The sequence below is a fragment of the Coturnix japonica genome, chromosome 6 (genome assembly GCF_001577835.2).
Source record: "Coturnix japonica isolate 7356 chromosome 6, Coturnix japonica 2.1, whole genome shotgun sequence".
Lineage (NCBI taxonomy): Eukaryota > Metazoa > Chordata > Aves > Galliformes > Phasianidae > Coturnix > Coturnix japonica.
The window spans coordinates 2,230,786-2,248,032 of record NC_029521.1 but is presented as its reverse complement, the minus strand read 5'-3'; the positions used below and the strand labels follow the sequence as shown (position 1 = coordinate 2,248,032).

The 17,247-nt window shown below is 44.2% G+C and overlaps 2 long non-coding RNA genes across 2 annotated transcripts; one reads left to right on the top strand and one right to left on the bottom strand.

Moving 5' to 3' along the window:
• The first annotated feature begins 1,043 nt into the window (after positions 1-1,043).
• LOC107315577 lies at positions 1,044-8,338 on the top strand. The gene is made up of 2 exons (XR_004307699.1): positions 1,044-7,330; positions 7,480-8,338. It is a non-coding gene; the product is annotated as an uncharacterized LOC107315577 (long non-coding RNA).
• Positions 8,339-16,232: 7,894 nt separating this feature from the next.
• On the bottom strand, positions 16,233-17,247 carry LOC116653626. The gene is made up of 2 exons (XR_004307817.1): positions 17,213-17,247; positions 16,233-16,757 (listed from the first exon to the last, which is right to left on the bottom strand). It is a non-coding gene; the product is annotated as an uncharacterized LOC116653626 (long non-coding RNA).

The window sequence follows — 17,247 nt, the reverse complement described above, 5'->3', positions numbered from 1 at the left end:
CTAACTGTTCTGTGTGCAAAAGAAGGGATTTTTTGGTGGTTTTTTTTTTTTTTTTTTTTTTTTTCTTGTGTTCTGCTCATCTAGTTTAAATGGTATATATTTTAGGAAGCTTTTCTGACAGCCAGTATGCTGAAGTTTGCAGCTCCTTGATGGGGCAGCGAGAGGAGCTGTGCGACCTTCTGGTTACAGAGGCAGTCACGTCCCCTTTGTGCCCTGCTCCTTTTCCCCACATCAAGGGATAAATGTGAGCACCTACACTGGGGAGAACCGTCTATCTTTCCATTGACTCTAAGAGATTTATTTTCTCTCAGTCATAGCTGCTGCTGTTTAAGAAATCGCTTTTCTTCGGCCTCTTTTTGAAAGATGATGGAAGGAAGCAGATATGTTGACCCGGTCTTTTGCACGGGGTACCTGGTTTCATTGCTCAACGCTTAATTCCCGAGGACTCATGTAGTGTATTAGGCGGTAGGCGGGGTCACGGGATGTGACGGGACAGGTCCCTCCTCCTTAGTTAATATTCATGATGGGCGGGATTAGCCCCGCCCACTTTCTAGCAGGTTCTATACCAAAAGTAGTATAAGGGTCTGTTTGTTTTAATAAAATGCCTTTTGCCGCGCACTCCCTTGTTGTGTCGGCATCTGGTCCAGCTGCGGATACCCAGGGACGAACAGGACGCACGGCACCGTGTAACAACTCAGTATGTGGAAATGAAGTAGTGCAATGACAAATGTCTGGGCAGACATCTTGTTCTCCTTCCTGAATAGGTAGGGCATTTAATCAGCTGGCAGGCTTCCAGAGCAGCAAGTACTGCACAGCTGTCAGCCTCTGGGGTTTCCAGAAAGATGTTGAGGTTAATCTGCGTTTCAATCAGTTTCGAGCATAAATAAAACTTGTCTATCTGACAGGTTCTGGTTTTGGGGTTGGCAGGGAGCGTTTGCCCTTCTGAATGTGGGTGTATGTGATGTGGCTCAACTGTTGCAGCATATTCCTGGTTCTTCTCTACAGTGTGGGTACGCTGATGGCTTAATGCAAAACAAGTAAGTGTTATTTCTTGTTCTGGTAATATCAAGTCCAGATTTTGAACAAAGGCTTTTGGAAGCACGCATTAAGGCGGCGTGCACTTCTGTAACAATCTTAATTTCAGCTTCTTCCTCCTGTCATCTCCTACAGTTGTGTATGAGTTGTACGGTTCATTGTTTGATTTACTTTCAGTTATTTCCGTCAGTTCTGTTCACCGGGTGTTCTTTCAATGTAATGAACCCTATTTATCCCTCCAAGCATGTATGCTAACTTCAACTGTTTTTGTGACTGGGAAGGAAGAAAAAAAGGCACTTCATGAAAAATCATTTTGTTTCCAGTTTGAGGTTTGGTGGGGCAGGGAAGCTTGGCTGAAACTTCCATCAAGAGCCCAAGTTTTGTCTGAATCCTTATAGGCAAGTGACGTCAGTGATTAGAAGGTGAGCTTTTAGCATTGCACCTGAGCTTGCATTTCTCTCTTTCAGTTGGGACACAGATGTAAAATTTCCCAACATATCTGGAGTTTTGTTTTTGTTTTGTTAGGAAGTTATGTTTGTTTTTTTTTTTAACATCCTGGCGGAAGGAAGAGCTTTTATGTTAATTGCTCTTACAAGTTCTCAGCTCCCTAATAGATGTATTGCTTTGAAGAATGTGGTTATTTTTGCTTGGTTTTGCAGGAGTGCGGCAGTGGTGTTTTCAGCTTTCTTGTGTCATCGTTCTTCTTCCTTAGCATTTGTTGTAGCACTTAAGAGGAAATACCGAACATCTTCATGCCTGGAAAGGCAATCACCACAAAAAAAGAGTGGGGTGTTAGCGATGTTAGATTTGTAGCACCTCATCTGGTCTTGGTGGGACGGTACAGTGATGTTAGGTTTGTGCTTAATAAATTAATGGCACATCCAAAACACAGAAGCATTTGCTTCAATACAAGCAAGTCATCTTGTCTCCGCTACATTCCTGGTGCAGTGGTGATGAGTTAGTGACCCGGAAGAAATCTAGTGCCTCTACAGATAGCTAGAGCCCCATATCATCTGTGTATTGTATATGTGGAATATTTTGTGAATATTTCACTTAATCATCAAGATTTTGCAGTTAACCATTTAATAGCATTGGGGTTTTTTTGTGTTGTTTTCTTTCACTGTTAGTGCTCCAAAGCTCTATTCTTCTTCAGTCCTTGGCAACTTCCTTGTCGACCAAATCCTCAGTGACAGCGCTGTCATGCTATTTTCTCATCGAGAGACTGGTAATTGAAAACGGTGTGCAACAATTATCTTTTTCTATGCGTGCAAGTAAGAAGTGGCAACACAACATGTTAAAAGATTGCATTTATGTGTTGTTGTTTTTTTTTAAGCAAAAAAATTACAAGTCAGAATTTTTTAGTTACAACTTAGTTCCTGAGAATACTGCTTTGCAGTAGAGGTAAATAATTGTTCAGAAGCTTAATATGGGTGTCTGCAAAAAGAAACAGAACAGCATTGAAAGTGAGGAATGAAGAAATCGGCTAAGATAGCTTGTCTTTCTGATCCTCTTTCTATTCGTCTGTGTCTGAAAGTAGGATCTGAAAGGAGAGATCCTTAGATCTTAAAGTCAACGCTGTGAGACATGGTGGGAGAACGTGTGGGTGAGAGAATTACGTTTCTGGGTTGCGTCAGTTCTGCTGCCGTTGACTGCTCTTCTTAGCTAGAGTGAGGTGGCAAACGGGTGGGTTAATGACTCATCTGGGGACCTTCTGCTGATGGGGTTTTTGGCTTTGTAGCAGGTGGAATTTCAGGGTATGGCTGCAGGTCTGAACAGCCGTCCTTACTGAGAACTGCCACAGACCAATGTATTTGGTTGCTTTTGTCGTAAGAGCATGTCTCTCCCTTACAGCAATGACTGGAAGCCATCGCGACTGAGCGCTGAAATAAAAATCCAGTTCTTTCTTAAATGCTATGTAGAAGGGTTGTTCAAATGCATCATTCTTCTTCCAAAATGAGACTGCCTCTTCCTCGACTAAAGGGAAGTTCCTCAATCCCCAGACCCTCTTGTAACCTCCGGGGTCTGGGAAATGTGAGGGAGTGCCTTTTCACTGAAGACAGAAGTAAAGAAGGCATTCAGTATCTCTGCCTTCTCAGCATCCCTTGTTACCTTACTTAGTTAGGGGCCTACATTCTCTCTAGTTTTCCTTTTGCTGTTGACATACTTTAAAAAGCCTTTTTTTATTATCCTTTATCACTGTAGCTACATTTAACAAGTCATTTGTGTTTAGGAGAATAATAGTGTTTAAGCACTCCTGTTGCCAATGTTGTCATGTAAGTATTTAAGGGAAACGATTCCTTTTCTTGTGGGCATTGGCAGCGGCTGTGTTGCATTTAACATTCTGGTACCCTTTCAGCTCACTTGTACAAACATAGCTGGGCATGTCAATAGCCATAATGTTTTGAAGTTCTCTTATATGGTAGAGACGCCTTATTACCTAGTTACTTTCCATATTCAACTTTTCTTCCTTAATAGGCACGCTGAAAGAGGAGGCGATGGTGTTATTCAGTACTATGGACACAAAAGTTTCTTGGGGTATAAAGTCTTTGTAGGTTGTGAGTTAATATGTGCCTTTTATGAGGTGGTTCTTTTATTTATACTTCACGTTTAAGGAAGAAAGTCAGTCGGGCGAGGCAGTTTTAAAAGGCAGAAGCAAAATGCCATCATCTGCACGGGGAAGAAAGACGTGATGTTTTTATTAATGGAGAAGCACGAGAAGTTGTCAAGCGCATGTTTCAGAATTAGCTACGTTGACGGTGAAATTAAAATCGCTTTGGGGAGTTGAAGGCTTTAGAACGTTTGGGATAGGTAACAGTTTTGATGTAAGAATTTGAGCAATCGGTCTTTAGAGACCTTACGCGTTTCGGTGGCAAACAGGAACTGTTTTCTGGGCTACCACTGAAACATCCCATTCATGTGGTTACTACCTATAATCGGTTAGGCTCAGTCACAGAATTGACTTTATTGTGAAAAAAATTAACTTGATTCTTTTTCTCCACAACAGCACAAAGCGAATACCCCCTTCTGGATAAATTTTTCTGTTGTATTCAGCATATGGGTCTGTTCCTTTTGAGTTTGAGCAGAAGCATACGTAGCAATGCAAAGTAAGGGACCGAATCTATATGAACATGCAGAAGCATTGCTGGCTCTCAAAGTGCAAGATCCAGGCTCACATCTATATGTTTAAACTATTTATGAGCCAAAAATTGTAAGTGTAGATCGTGGTTGAGTTGTTCCATTCATATTGGTGTGTGATTGACTGTAGTTTGAAAGTACTTTGAGAATTTTAGTGATACGAGTAATTGAGGTGTGTGTGTTTGTGATTTTTGTTGTAAAGACTCGGTAACGTGAGCCTTAGTGGCAAAGATGTGCAATTGAACAGCCTTCACGATACTTGGATGCTATAAGGTACGTAGGTAGAGAAAAGCTTTGGGGGCTGAAGCCGGTGGACTAAAGGACTGACCCCAGTTTGGAAGGCTCTAGCTCCAGCACGAGAAGTCAACTTCAATTCACAATCAAGAATATGAAACTTTCAGCTCGGTGTTGAGGGATGTAGGATGAATGTGGGTGCAACCGAGCGCACCCTTCCATCCCGCTGTGGTTCTGAGTCCAGGCGTCTTGTAGCTGTAGCCCGGAAGGCTGTGCAGTGCACGGTGTATTACAGTGCTACAGACTTAAGTTGTTTCAGAATAAGCTGTTAGAATGAGCTGTTGTCAGATGTAAACTTTTACCTCATTTAATGGACTCAACCGCAGTCGATCCTTTCTGGAAAGGCTTTTTAAACATGTGTTCTCTGGACTTTGATACTTTATTGAATTTGATGGACTTCCTTATCTTGAGTGTTAACTGGAATCTCTGTTAGAGACTTAATTATTCAATTACTTTAGATACTGGGAAGTTAATGATAAACTCAGAAACATGCTGCATAGCTAGCTGTGTTCTTAATTATGTTGACACCACACTGGAGTTGATTTGATTTAGTTTCTCCACGTTTGGTGTGGCTTTCCAGTTTCATCTCCCTTCATTTCAGCCATGCCGTGTCGTTCCAGGCATCTCGAGTCGTTCAGGCTTTCATTGAGGAGCTGTTGTGAGCCACAGGAGGAGCGTTCCGCATCGGCCCATCCCTCTGTGCTCTGATTCTCAAAGCCAGGTGCTCTCCTTTAACCGGGAGGGCTTTTGCTGAAGCCACAAACTTCTCCCTGATTTATGAGTAAATTGTTCCTTGTAGGAGGAAGGGCTGTTTATTTCCCTACCCTAAAGTGATTGCACGAAGGCCAAATCTCCGCCCATTCTGAAGACAGGTCTGATCTATGTGATAAAAACATGAAATTTTGCTGGAGGCAGAGCAGAACGCTCCTCATCCTCCTAGAAGACACCTCCTGACTTGTCGGGAGAATGAAGCTTCTGGCGTTCTGTGGCTTTCTGGTTGTCTTTCTTTTGTGCCTCGGTGCCTTTGCTGCGGAAGGTACGGTATATTTTTCTAAGGCAGACATTGCTTTTCTTCTCCTGTGCTTCCCTCTTGTAGCTTAAAAAAGAAGTGCTCTTTCTCTAATCCTTTGTTGAATTTAATTAAAGAGAACGAACAGAGCTTGGCGATCAAGGAGGAGAAGAGAACAAATTCAGGGAAGAAATTAGAGCTGCCGAGCGCGTCTTTGCTTGCTTCGCATGTCAGTTTTTTCTTTGCTACCTGTCGCTAACTGTGCAGAGTTCTCAGCCTTCACCTGTGTTCTGAAACCCACTCCCTCTCTGCAGACCTAACAAATAAGACCTTGTTATATTTTTTCTGTAGATAATTATCTAACATGATAAGAGCTGCACGTTGCCTGAATAGGGAAGAAAGTGTTAGCGAACGTGTCATTACGCTTCTGGAATGAGGGGAGCATGGAACAGAATTGGAGTAAATAGGAAGCTCTGATCAGAGCGTGAGACAGGTGACAGTAGCTCTCCAGACCGTCAGACCATCTCAGGATTTTTCCTCAGTGCTGATACTGCATTATGTAATTACTGCGTGACTTTGTGGTGCTCATGTACCATTTTGCAGTATTCCCGAGTATGGAGTTTAAACGTTAGAGCAGGTTTCGCTGTCCACAGAACAAATATGCAGATGCCATTCTGGCTTTGTGAGGGAAAGGGTTTAGCGTAGTTTTGAAACCAAAGGATGTAACTCTTAGAACTCTCGGTTACCTGTTCAGATTGTATCTTTGATGTTGTCAAGGTGTGAGACCTATCATATTGTTCCACGGGGTTTATTTTTTACACGAGATGTAGGGAATGAACGTGAGATAAGAAAAGCCAAGTGAGCGTGCAGTGATGAAAAGCGGTAGGTTTGCTGCGTTCTAGAAAGCTCAGAAAATCATTCAACATGTGTAGATGAGCGTGGAGAAACACGTAGATTGTCAAGAGCACTCTGATCAGCAGAACTCTTCCTAAGTAATGTGCACAAAGTTTCCCAGTCACGTAAACATGTGAGTGTGCTCAAGCGCAACTGATGCAGTAGTGTTGAAGAGCGCTCCAGAATGAGCTGCAGCTACCTGCTCGCTTATGACCAGAGCCCCAACACAGCGTTACACATTCCAGCCGCAGAATAAGCGCCTGGGTGTACAAATTGAAGGTGCTTTTTATGTAAAATCTGTTAGATCTGAATGAGATCAGAATGAGGTAGTGGGACATCTCAAGCCTCTTGGATGCTGGAACAGCCACCGTCACTTGCCTCAGCTGTAGAACTGTGCCATGGGGATTTCCAGGACCGCTAAGCATATGGGAGGTTTTGCCGTTCAGAACTCGAGCGCCTTCATCCCTCTTGTTCTGTTTCTGCCGTGTGCTTGCTACCTTGCCAACCTTTCTTCTCCTTATAGTGTACCAAGCATTTAAGCGTAATCAGTGGCTCACTTAGATCTCTTAGGTGGGGTGTGACTAAATGTCTTTGCTTGTTCAAAGCAATTCATTCTGTACCTCTGTGAGTGTGGACCCAGAGACGTTCTACTTGTCCTCTTGGTAGTCTTCTTCTATCTGGCACGTTGCATCCGCTCATAAGGACCAAAGAGGATGATTTAATTTCTGTTCTGTGCTAGTAGTGTCATGTCAATGCATAGAAATATCAGTCATAATGATCTTTTGTCTCTGAGATCTCTCTTCGTCAAGGAATCAATGTGTCTGTGAACTCTGACACGTACTGTGTGTGTACTCTGCATCTTTTGTTTCCCTTGACGGAGTATTATTTTTTCACTCTTAGGTCGGAATGTTAAAAAAGGTTGCTGTGTGAAATTGGCCAAAATCAACAGAAAAGCGCATAAAGGTAACATTTGGTGTTTGTTTTCTGGTAACTGATAACCTAAGCCTGGCTGCGTTAACAGTTCCGTTTCAGGTATGGATATTTTGTGCTGTTGCAAGCACTTCTGATTCAATGCGTCTTTCCCTTTTCTCTCCTTTCTGTCCATTTTACAGGTACACATTCCAAAATGACGCCAATGCAAATAAGGAAATGCAAGCCTTGTGCTGCACCCAGCCCTCTCTTTGTTCCAGGACCCCTTCCGCAGCTAAAATGAGTGGATGGAGTATCTGCCTGCCCGCATGTCCCAGCGCTTCACTTGGTGGAGGGTCCTCTTTTCACAAACAGCGCACAAATACCCACCGCTTCGGTCAATACGTATGCGTTCCCTCAGGCTTCATCCTGTTGTCATTAACTTGGCAGCCAAAGTGCTGTTTTGGTGAGTGACAATCAACAAGAACATAGAACTACATATAAATTATACAAAAAGTGCGATTAAAGTAATAGCAGAACAGCTAGATGCCACACACCGGAAAAGAAATGATCTAGCAGGAGAAAAATCCTGCTAGAAAAGGGGGGAATGAATGGTGAAGTGAGAGACAGAGGCTCTGCTGGAATTTAGAATAAAGGGGGGCTAAAGGGGGATAGTTAAAGGTAGTTTGTAGATTGGAAAAGGAATGAGAAGTTAGTTAGAATGACAAGGATCAGAGACAACGGGTCTGGGGGAGCAGGAAGGATGCAGATAAGGAGTGAGATCTCCCCCAGACATTGGGTGAGGAGAGGATTAGAAGTTTTAATACCAGAAGAGGAGTTGCATCTCCCTGATAAGATGGGCGATAACAAGAGGGGGGTCTGCATGCTAAAGAACTATTGAATATGTATCCGAATTCCAGGAAATTATTGACTATGTATACTGACATAGTTTAACCTATGTCAGTCACGATTTTACACATTGGTGTGCAAGTTTGGTGGAGCTATCCCCCTTGTGCCCAGCGCCACGCAACACTAAAATAAACATACCTGCTTTATAACCAATCTCTGGATTATAGTTTGATTCCGCAAGTCAAAAGAAGGGGTCAGAAGGGATTGCATCACTGTGCAGGGAGCACCAGAAAGCCAGGATGACCTGAAAAAACTCCAAACCCATTTGAGAAGTTTAACGGATCCAAGGACTGATATCAGTCACAACCCACAACAAACCAAAACATAATACTCACTAGCTGGGTGGATGGGGGAAGAGCAGTAGATGTAGTCTACCTTGATTTCAGAAAGGCTTTTGATACTGTCCCCCATGGCACCCTTATAACAAAGCTGAGGAAGTATGGGATAGATGAGTGGACAGTGAAGTGGGTAGAGAACTGGCTGACTGGCAGAGTGCAGAGGGTTGTCGTTGGCAGTGCGGTGTCCGGCTGGAGGCCTGTAACTAGCAGTATCCCCCAGGGGTCTGTGCTGGGTCTGGTCTTGTTCAACATCTTCATCAACGACCTTGATGAGGAGATAGTGACCACTCTCAGCTAGTTTGCTGATGACATGTAGTTGGGAGGATTGGCTGACACGCCTGAAGGCTGTGCTGCCATTCAGCAAGACCTGGACAGACTGGAGAGCTGGGCAGTAAGGAACCAGATGAGGCTTAACAAAAGCAAGTGCAGTCTTGCACCTAGGAAGAAATAATTGCATGCACCACTACAGGCTGTGGGATGACCTGCTGGAGAGGAGCTCTGCAGAGAGGGTGTCCTGGTGGACAACATGTTGGCCATGAGCCAGCAGTGTGCCCTTGCAGCCAAAAAGGCCAGTGGCATACTGGGGTGCATTAAAAAGAGCATCTCCAGCATGTCAAGGGAGGTGATCTCTACTGTGCCCTGGTGAGGCCTCATCTGGAATACTGTGTCCAGTTCTGGGCTCCCCAGTACAAAAAAGACAGGAATCTCTTGGAAAGAGTCCAGTGGAGGGACACTAAGATGGTGAATGGCCTGGAGCATCTCCCCTGTGAGGAGAGACTAAGTGAACTGGGTTTGTTTAGCCTTGAGAAAAGAAGGCTGAGAGGGGATTTGATCCAGGTTTATAAATACCTGAGGTGTGGGGTCCATAGTGGCGAGGCTGGTCTCTTTTCAGTAGTGCGTGGGGACAGGACTAGGGGTAATGGGATGAAAGTACAGCATAGGAAGTTCCGCACGAATGTGTGCAAGAACTTCTTTACGGTGAGGGTGACGGAGCACTGGAACAGGCTGCCCATGGAGGTGGTGGAGTCTCCTTCTCTGGAGCTATTGAAGACCCGCCTGGATGCTGAGCTGTGCGACATGGTGTAGGGAGCCTGCTTTGGCAGGGGGGTTGGACTCGATGATCTCTAGAGGTCCCTTCCAACCCCTACTATTCTGTGATACTATTGCAAACAAAATATGTAATAAAGAGGTGTATTCTAGCATGATCTCATCTTCAGTTTTTCTGTCCCAAAACACAGATGGGTAAAGTCAGCTCTCAGCCATTCTGTGTTCAATCATAGTGCCACAGGGATATTCTGTAAAATAAAACAGGACGAAGGGATATTCTGTAAAATAAAACAGGACAACAACTTGCCCTTTTGGGGCTCTGTTAATACAATTTTAAAAATAAATAAATGAGGGAACAATCCATCAGGAATTGATTTTACATTCCTTTTTTGGAGTGTCCTTAGCTTTTCAAGGATATTTATTATGGGATTTGATTAAGGTTAGGGAAACTGGCCTCAGGTCATCTGAGTCAGTCAACACAGGCTGGCCAGGGAGATGTTTCCCTAGCTTATCAGCAACTGGATCGTGACTCACAGGGGCAATAGGCAAGAGTGGTGAGGCCTTGGGACAGAAGGTGTTAAATTGAGGATCTTCTCCTTTTGTTGTGAGCTTTCTAATACATCCAACCTCCACTGCTCTCTCCCCACCTCCCACTCATCTGAGGGAGGGAGTGAAAGCATCAGCTTTCCTTGAGCTTCTTGAGCTTTTGTTCTGGCCATCATAATTTCTCTAACCTGACTGTGAGTAACCCATTCATCAGTTCTCGTGGAACACTGTCATGGTTTTGTAATTTTTGCTATTGGTATTCCACATCATAATATCATGTGGAGCACAGAGTAGAAGAACTACACGTCCCAGAGGACCTCACAGTCGGAGAGGGAAACACGTCACAGAAGTGATGCTGGCTCTCTCTCTCTCTCACTGCCTGACAGTGGGCGTGGGTGCGCTTCCAAGCCAGGGAGCCTTCAATTTCAAAGTAGGCTTCTTGGTCTTTGGAAACCTCTCTCTTTCTCTTTTATTTTACTTGATTTATTAGCCTCAATTTCAATTAGATTGTAATTAGTAAAATAAGTTTTCCTCCTTAGAATGTTGCTGCTTCTCTGTTTTTTTTCCCTGAGCCCCACTCCCATCTCCCTACCCCTTTCCCTTTTTCTCTTCCCCTTTGTTGGGGGCCAGGGGGTCCATGTCCCCCTGTCATGGACATAGATTGATCTAGATAACACCGTGACAAACACCCTTTTGCCAGCCCAGTGTCCAGAGACGATTATGTTTATGATCAATATTTCACCTACCTGTTCTTACTGGCAATGAGACCCTTCCAGTTCCACTGAGCTTTGAGCTGGGTGGCCCAGGGGAAAGGCTGACTGCTGCAAGTCTCACTTCCCTTGGGTCAAATTTACTAGTGGAAGAAATCACTGGCCCATATTTTCTCCCATAGTTAATTAATTCTTGGGCAACCTCCCCCCATGTCCATACTTTATATCCTGACTGCAGATGGTTAGAGGTTACAGTTCCTTCTAATGATGCCCTAGCTCTCTCTCCCTGGGACATGGCCTGTATTTTACTTTGAAGTTGTATACCTATGGGTTTCAGCGATTCTGGAAGTCCCCTGATTAATGGAGTCATCCTGTCAGGATCAACAGGCATCATCATGGGTGATTCATGATGTGGCTGCAGCTTTCTATCATACATCATTTGGAGGCAAGCAGCCTTTTGAATACTTTCCACTAATTGATCAACTGTTCCATTAACGGCAAGAGGGTCTCCCCTTTCTAAAGGGTTGAGACCACCTGCCTAATAGGCAGCCCTCTGTGTTAGGGACCAGGGAGCACAGTTGTTACCAGTAGTTAAAAATACTCTCAGTCCCCAGTAACCTTCAGCTTCCTTTTCAGTTAACAGTGTTTGGTCTCCACCAGTGAGACTAACCCCCCATACATACTCAGTCTCTGATTCCTTTGGAGAGTGGCTAAAATCTTTTTTCAGTTTTGCTAATTCAGTGGCAGAAAAGATAATTTCTTCAACATTCATCTGAGGGTCCAGATCTTCACTGTTATCAAATGTATATTCGGTTTTTAACAAAGGACGCAATTGAGTTGGCGAGTCCTCTAATTTGTCAAGCCCTTCCTTCATTCCTTGTAGTTTCTTCTGAGGAAAAGTTTTTTCTTGAGGCAAACTATGGACAGAAGTATTGCTAGTATTCTTATACGTTAATAGTTCCTTAAAAGCCATTTGCAACAAAACTGAATTATGTTGCTCTCTTTGTAATTGTTCCTCAAGGTTCACTATCTGATTCTTCAGAGTTTTTACCAACTCTTGCGTGCCTTTAACTGATTCCTGTAATGCTTGTATGGTTTCAGTTTCTGTTGAGTGTTTTTTATCTCGGAACTCCACGACTGCTTTTAAAGCAGCACCGAGTACCACACAAATAAACGATTTTCCTTTCCCGGCTTGGGTATGAGCCTCATTTTGTAGAACACAAATGCAGTCAGAAACACTGCAAGTTATGCCAGTTTTGTCGTGCCCAATCCACCCCTGATAAAGAGGGCCGAGCACCATGCTTTTCTAATAGGTCAGATAGCACATTTTCACTTTTCATAGTGGCAATACTGTCACTTATTTCTCAATACGCTGAAGGATCTACACTAAGGGAAGAGAACGTACTCTTAACTCCTTACGGCCTCCCCAGGGAGGCACGCACCTATCAAACAAGTATAAATGCTACAATCATGCCTCTCTTTTGTTCAGAGGAGCATACAAATACAGCAGGACAAAACAACACCTTTTGTTGTTTGATATCTCCTGAGCAGCATACAGACTGTGACAGGAAATTGCTGCTGAGTAGTAAGTAGGTCCCGATTGGGCTGGTTTATGCAGAGAGTGTTCAGACTTGTGTCTGTAGCATGCACAAAGGTGGACTTTATGGGGACCGGACTACGCCTACCATTGCCAGTTTACACAGCCGTGCTGTTCTCGTGACATCAAATGGATTCCAAGTTCTCCCTGTTTGACTGTCTGCCAGAATCTTTCTGTGTGTCCTACTGCATTCCAGGGCCGTTCTGTGCATCCCCAGGCCTCATAGTGAAGGGAAGCCAGCTCAGCCATGGCTGGCACCAGCTGGTCAATGACCTCTCCTTGGGTATCTGAACCCAAGAGGAGGAAGTAATATCTCCCAATTGCAGGGGATGTCAGACACGCTCAGAAATGCTGCTTCCTCTTCAAAGGCTGCTAGCACAACAAAGAAAGCATCTCTGTGCTGACCTCTGCCACTTTTCTGAACAAGAATGCTCTTTCACCTGGTGCTCTCCATTCAAAGCCAGCAGAGATGGTACAGCATCGACTGGACTGAGTCAGAAGGAAAAATAAAAGATTCAAGGTCCCCACCATGCCATCAAGTCCTCCTTTTCTGCCTCCAGTACCCCGGAACAGGGTCCGGCTGATACTGGCTACAGAGCCTCAGCGCCATTTATGCTGGGCTGGCTGATACTCAGGAAGCTGCTTCTCGGCCAGGTGCCAGACTTCTTTTCTTCAAGAGGATATAGCTGATAGAGGAGACGGGTGGATCTCTGCTGGGATGAGAAGAAGCACAGGACAGGACCCCTTGATTCAAGAGCACTGCCCTGCCCTTTTGTTGCTCTCATCTTCCTGCTTGGGATTGGCACGGGACAAAGCCATGCTGCATCCCTTTTGTGGGCAGAAGAGGCAATAAGGGCTTTTGGAGGAAAGGGAAGTCATTGCTCCTTGCTGGAGAGCTGCAGTCCCTCAGCACACTCCTGAGCCTCAGTGTTATATCCTGACCCCTCACGTTGCCTTGAAATCGCTTGCCCTCTTTTTGTGTTTCCTACCCCACTGCCTTGCTGCCAGCAGAAGAGTTGTCCCCTTGGCATACTGGGCCATGCAGCAGAGGTGACCTGTATCAAGAGTGTAGCATGTGTGCACCATAAGGGTGAGATGTGAAAGTTGCTCTGGTGAGTCAAGCATCAGTGCAGTTTGGGGGACTTCTGTCATGATCTAAGGAATTACCTGGCCTGCAGGAACAAAACGGTTACAACAGTGGATTTGTTGTGTTCTTTAATACACAGCAACATGGAAGCTGTTCACCCAAGAGTTCTATTTATTACAGATAGCAACAAACCACCAAAAGCAAGTATACTAGTAGTATATGTCCACCTGTACTCTTTGGATACCATCTTACAATCAGTTCATCACCCTTCAAATGGTCCACCTAATGGGACAGACCTTGCACCCCCAGTTCCCACCTTCTGACGCATCAGTCTAGGCAGTGTGAAATGCAGTTCCCAGTGTAGACTGAGACAATAAAAACCTGTTGAACAACTCAGCCTTCTCCTTCTCCGCTGTTACCAGCCTGCCTGTATTTCTCACTAGCAAGTGTGCACCTTCTTGAACTTTTCTGCTTGACGCAACTTTAGAAATCTTTCTTGCTCTTCCTGGCACCCTTTGCCAACTCCAGTTCCAGCTGGGCCTACACAGACTAAAAGCATCCCTAGAAGCAGGATACCTGTCCCTGCCTGCGCTGCCTGTGCCTTACAGTGCAATACCTTGCACTTGGCCTTGTTGAATCTCATTTAGGTTCTCATGGGTCCACTTCTCAAGCTGGTCCAGGTCTCTCTGGATAATATCTCTTCCTTCTATCACATCAACTGCACCACTCAGATTGGCGTCGTCTACAAAACTGCTGAGGGAGCACTCAGTCCCACCATATGAGTCATGGACAAGGAGTACCGGTCCCTGGATGGGCCCCTGAGGATACCACTTGACCCTGGCCTCCACCTGGACATGGAGACATTGACCCCAACCCCTGGGCTACCACTATCCAAACAATCCACCTTTCAAATCCATATTTCTCAGCTTCAGATATAAGGCTGTGGTGCGAGACCATAACAAAGGTCTTGTGGAAGTCCAAGAAGATGTCACTGGTCAGTATTGCTGTCTGATGCAGTTATTCCATCACAGAAGATCAACAGATAGGTCAGGCATGATTTACCCTTTGTGAAGCTCTTCTGGTTCTATAGTCTTGCAGGGAGAGAGTTACATAGGGAATACTTACAAAAAAATATTTTCTCAAGATTATAGGTACCCACAAGTGGTCAAAACACCTACTTTGGCAGCAGCCAAGGCAGGATACTGGGGAGCACTGGTGAGACTAGAGTTGGAAAGAGAAAGTACAGGTCACAAGAGAAAGATATTACCAGTGTTAAGTTCCACCTCAGGACTTTTAGATCCAAATGACCATATGCATGCATTTGGTAACTGCCAGGTTTGTTCCCGTTAAAACACTGAACCCCTATGTTTTTCCATACTGATCTTTCATTGCAAAGCTGTTTTTCACCAGGAAGCCAAATCTTTAGCTGTGGGACATAGCCTGCTGGCACCACTGATGCCAGTTAATTTATCTGTAGGTTGTCTCTGTTATAATCCTAGTGCAGTCAACACAGTTTAAGTACAGACACTTGCGCTCCTTTATCTAGTAGTAATTTAGTTACATGGGCCTACAAGGGCCATAAGATAAAGGCCCTTCTGGACAGGCAAGCACGAATGCAGTTTGGGATCTATTCCTGTTTTGGTTTTTGTCCCAGGTAGTAAGGTGCTGAGTTGCTGGAATGCATTCAGAGAAAATCAGTGAAGCTAGTGAAGAGAATGGGAAACAAGACATACAAAGAGCAGCAAAGGAAAATGCTGTGATTTAGTCTGGAGGAAAGGAGGGTGAGGGGAAAGCTCATCACTCTCTACAAATAAGTGAAAGGAGATTTCAGCAAGGTGGGCCTTTGAGCCTTTGCTCAGGTGACATGACACAGCCTGAGGCAATAGCCTCGAGTTGTGCCAGGAGAGATTTAGACTGCATATCATGAAGAATGTCATCGCAGAAAGTGTGGGTAGGCATTGGAACAGGCCATCAGGGGAGTGGTGGAGTTGCCTTCCCTGGAAGTATTTATGAGGCCTGTGGTTGTAAGGCTTAGGGATGTGGTTTAGTGCTAGACTTGCTGCTATTAAGGCTCATTTTCAACCTAAAGGACTCCAAGAGTATTAAGGGAACAAAAATGTTGATCACTTTGGATTATTTACTTATTTCTCCAGGGAGAGGAAAGAAAAAAGCTACAGTCTATAGTGTCAGTACTAGAACTGGAGAAACACCAGAGCAGGAATCTGCAGTTAGCAGCCCTTCTTGAGATCCCTGAGCAATGTTCAAATGACCAGACACGTCAGACTCAAGACAATAATGTCTTCTGAGAATGGTAGTGGTTGTACATAGTAAGGCCAGAAGAAATAGGCTGGGAAATTGGAGAAGTACCAGTGTTGAAACAATTGTGGCTGGATATGACCTTGACAATTCTGATGAACCATTTGCTTAGGATGAAATGAGTGAGAGTGATTGCTCATCTCCTTTGAACTTTCCCTGTGTCCGTCTGTGATCCTCAGACAGTTCCCATTAGCTGGAGTTCATCTCACCGCAGCTGTGTGCCAGTTTGCTCTCCAATTGTGTGTTCTGATGCTTCAACAGCTGTCAGATCAACCACCAAAGCCCTGGGGCAAGCTGACCCAGCCCTTGCTGACATCTTTGTTCTCCCACTCTCTCTGCAGCTCAGTGATGTTCAGTGTGGTTTTCTGTTGCAGAACGGCGGGAGAAAAGCAAATGACCACACCTGTCATTGACATATGATCAGCTAATCTTGTTTATTCCTTGGCTGCATGTACCTTTATAGTACGGATAATTAGCTCATACATATTGCAAAAGCAGAGCTCATCATTGGTTCCCAATTACATACCATCCCCAAGTATCTTTGCAACTTGTTGTTATCATCCTGAAAGTTACTCCTTTGCTGAGTTCCCAAAACCATGGCTAGTTTCTCACCATCACAGGGCATCCTGTTGTTCTTGCTGTCCTTGCAGGTGGTACGGCTGCTTGCTTGGCTGCACTGTGTTTACGACCCTTCTCAGCTAGCCAGCTGTAAATAAAACTCTCTACATTTCCCCCGTTTTCTTTTAGGCTGAAAAGGCTCGGTTTACTGACCAACTAATCATATTTCACAAGCAATTCAGTTCATTTGTTCAATTAGTTCTCATGTAGTTTTATCCTGCTCCGTAGCTGCTGCTCTGTGAACTCCTTATCTTGATCCATGGCTGCTGCTCCATAAAATTCTTCTTGTATTACAACAATTTCAAGATACTGCCTATAGAATAACAACACTACTTATATAAATAACATAACTATTATAACTCAATCAAGGCCTTGATTGATAATACTCTAAAAGTGAAAAAAGAGACAAGTCAAATACAACATAACAACATTACTGTCAAACCTGCTATAAAGTACAAACATGTTTGTACTGCAACCTAAGTTTCTGCAACCTAGAAATAAATCCGTGAGGGTCCCATTGTGTTAATCTGTAACTAGTGAGGAAAAGTCTTCAACTTTCATATACTCTGATGTATTGATTTTTAATGACCACTAAAATTTGTGCAATAAATGCTGTTAGGATGCTCATAACCATGCTCTACTGACTGAGCTAGCCGGGCTAATAACTGATTAGTGATCGTGCAATTTTATGAAGTAGCATGTCAAATAGAACCAATTTTAGAGGACAAATGTACTAGAGTATCACTAGGGGCATTAATACTTATTGACCCTTGAAAAACAGCAAGCCATGTTGGTGGTGGATG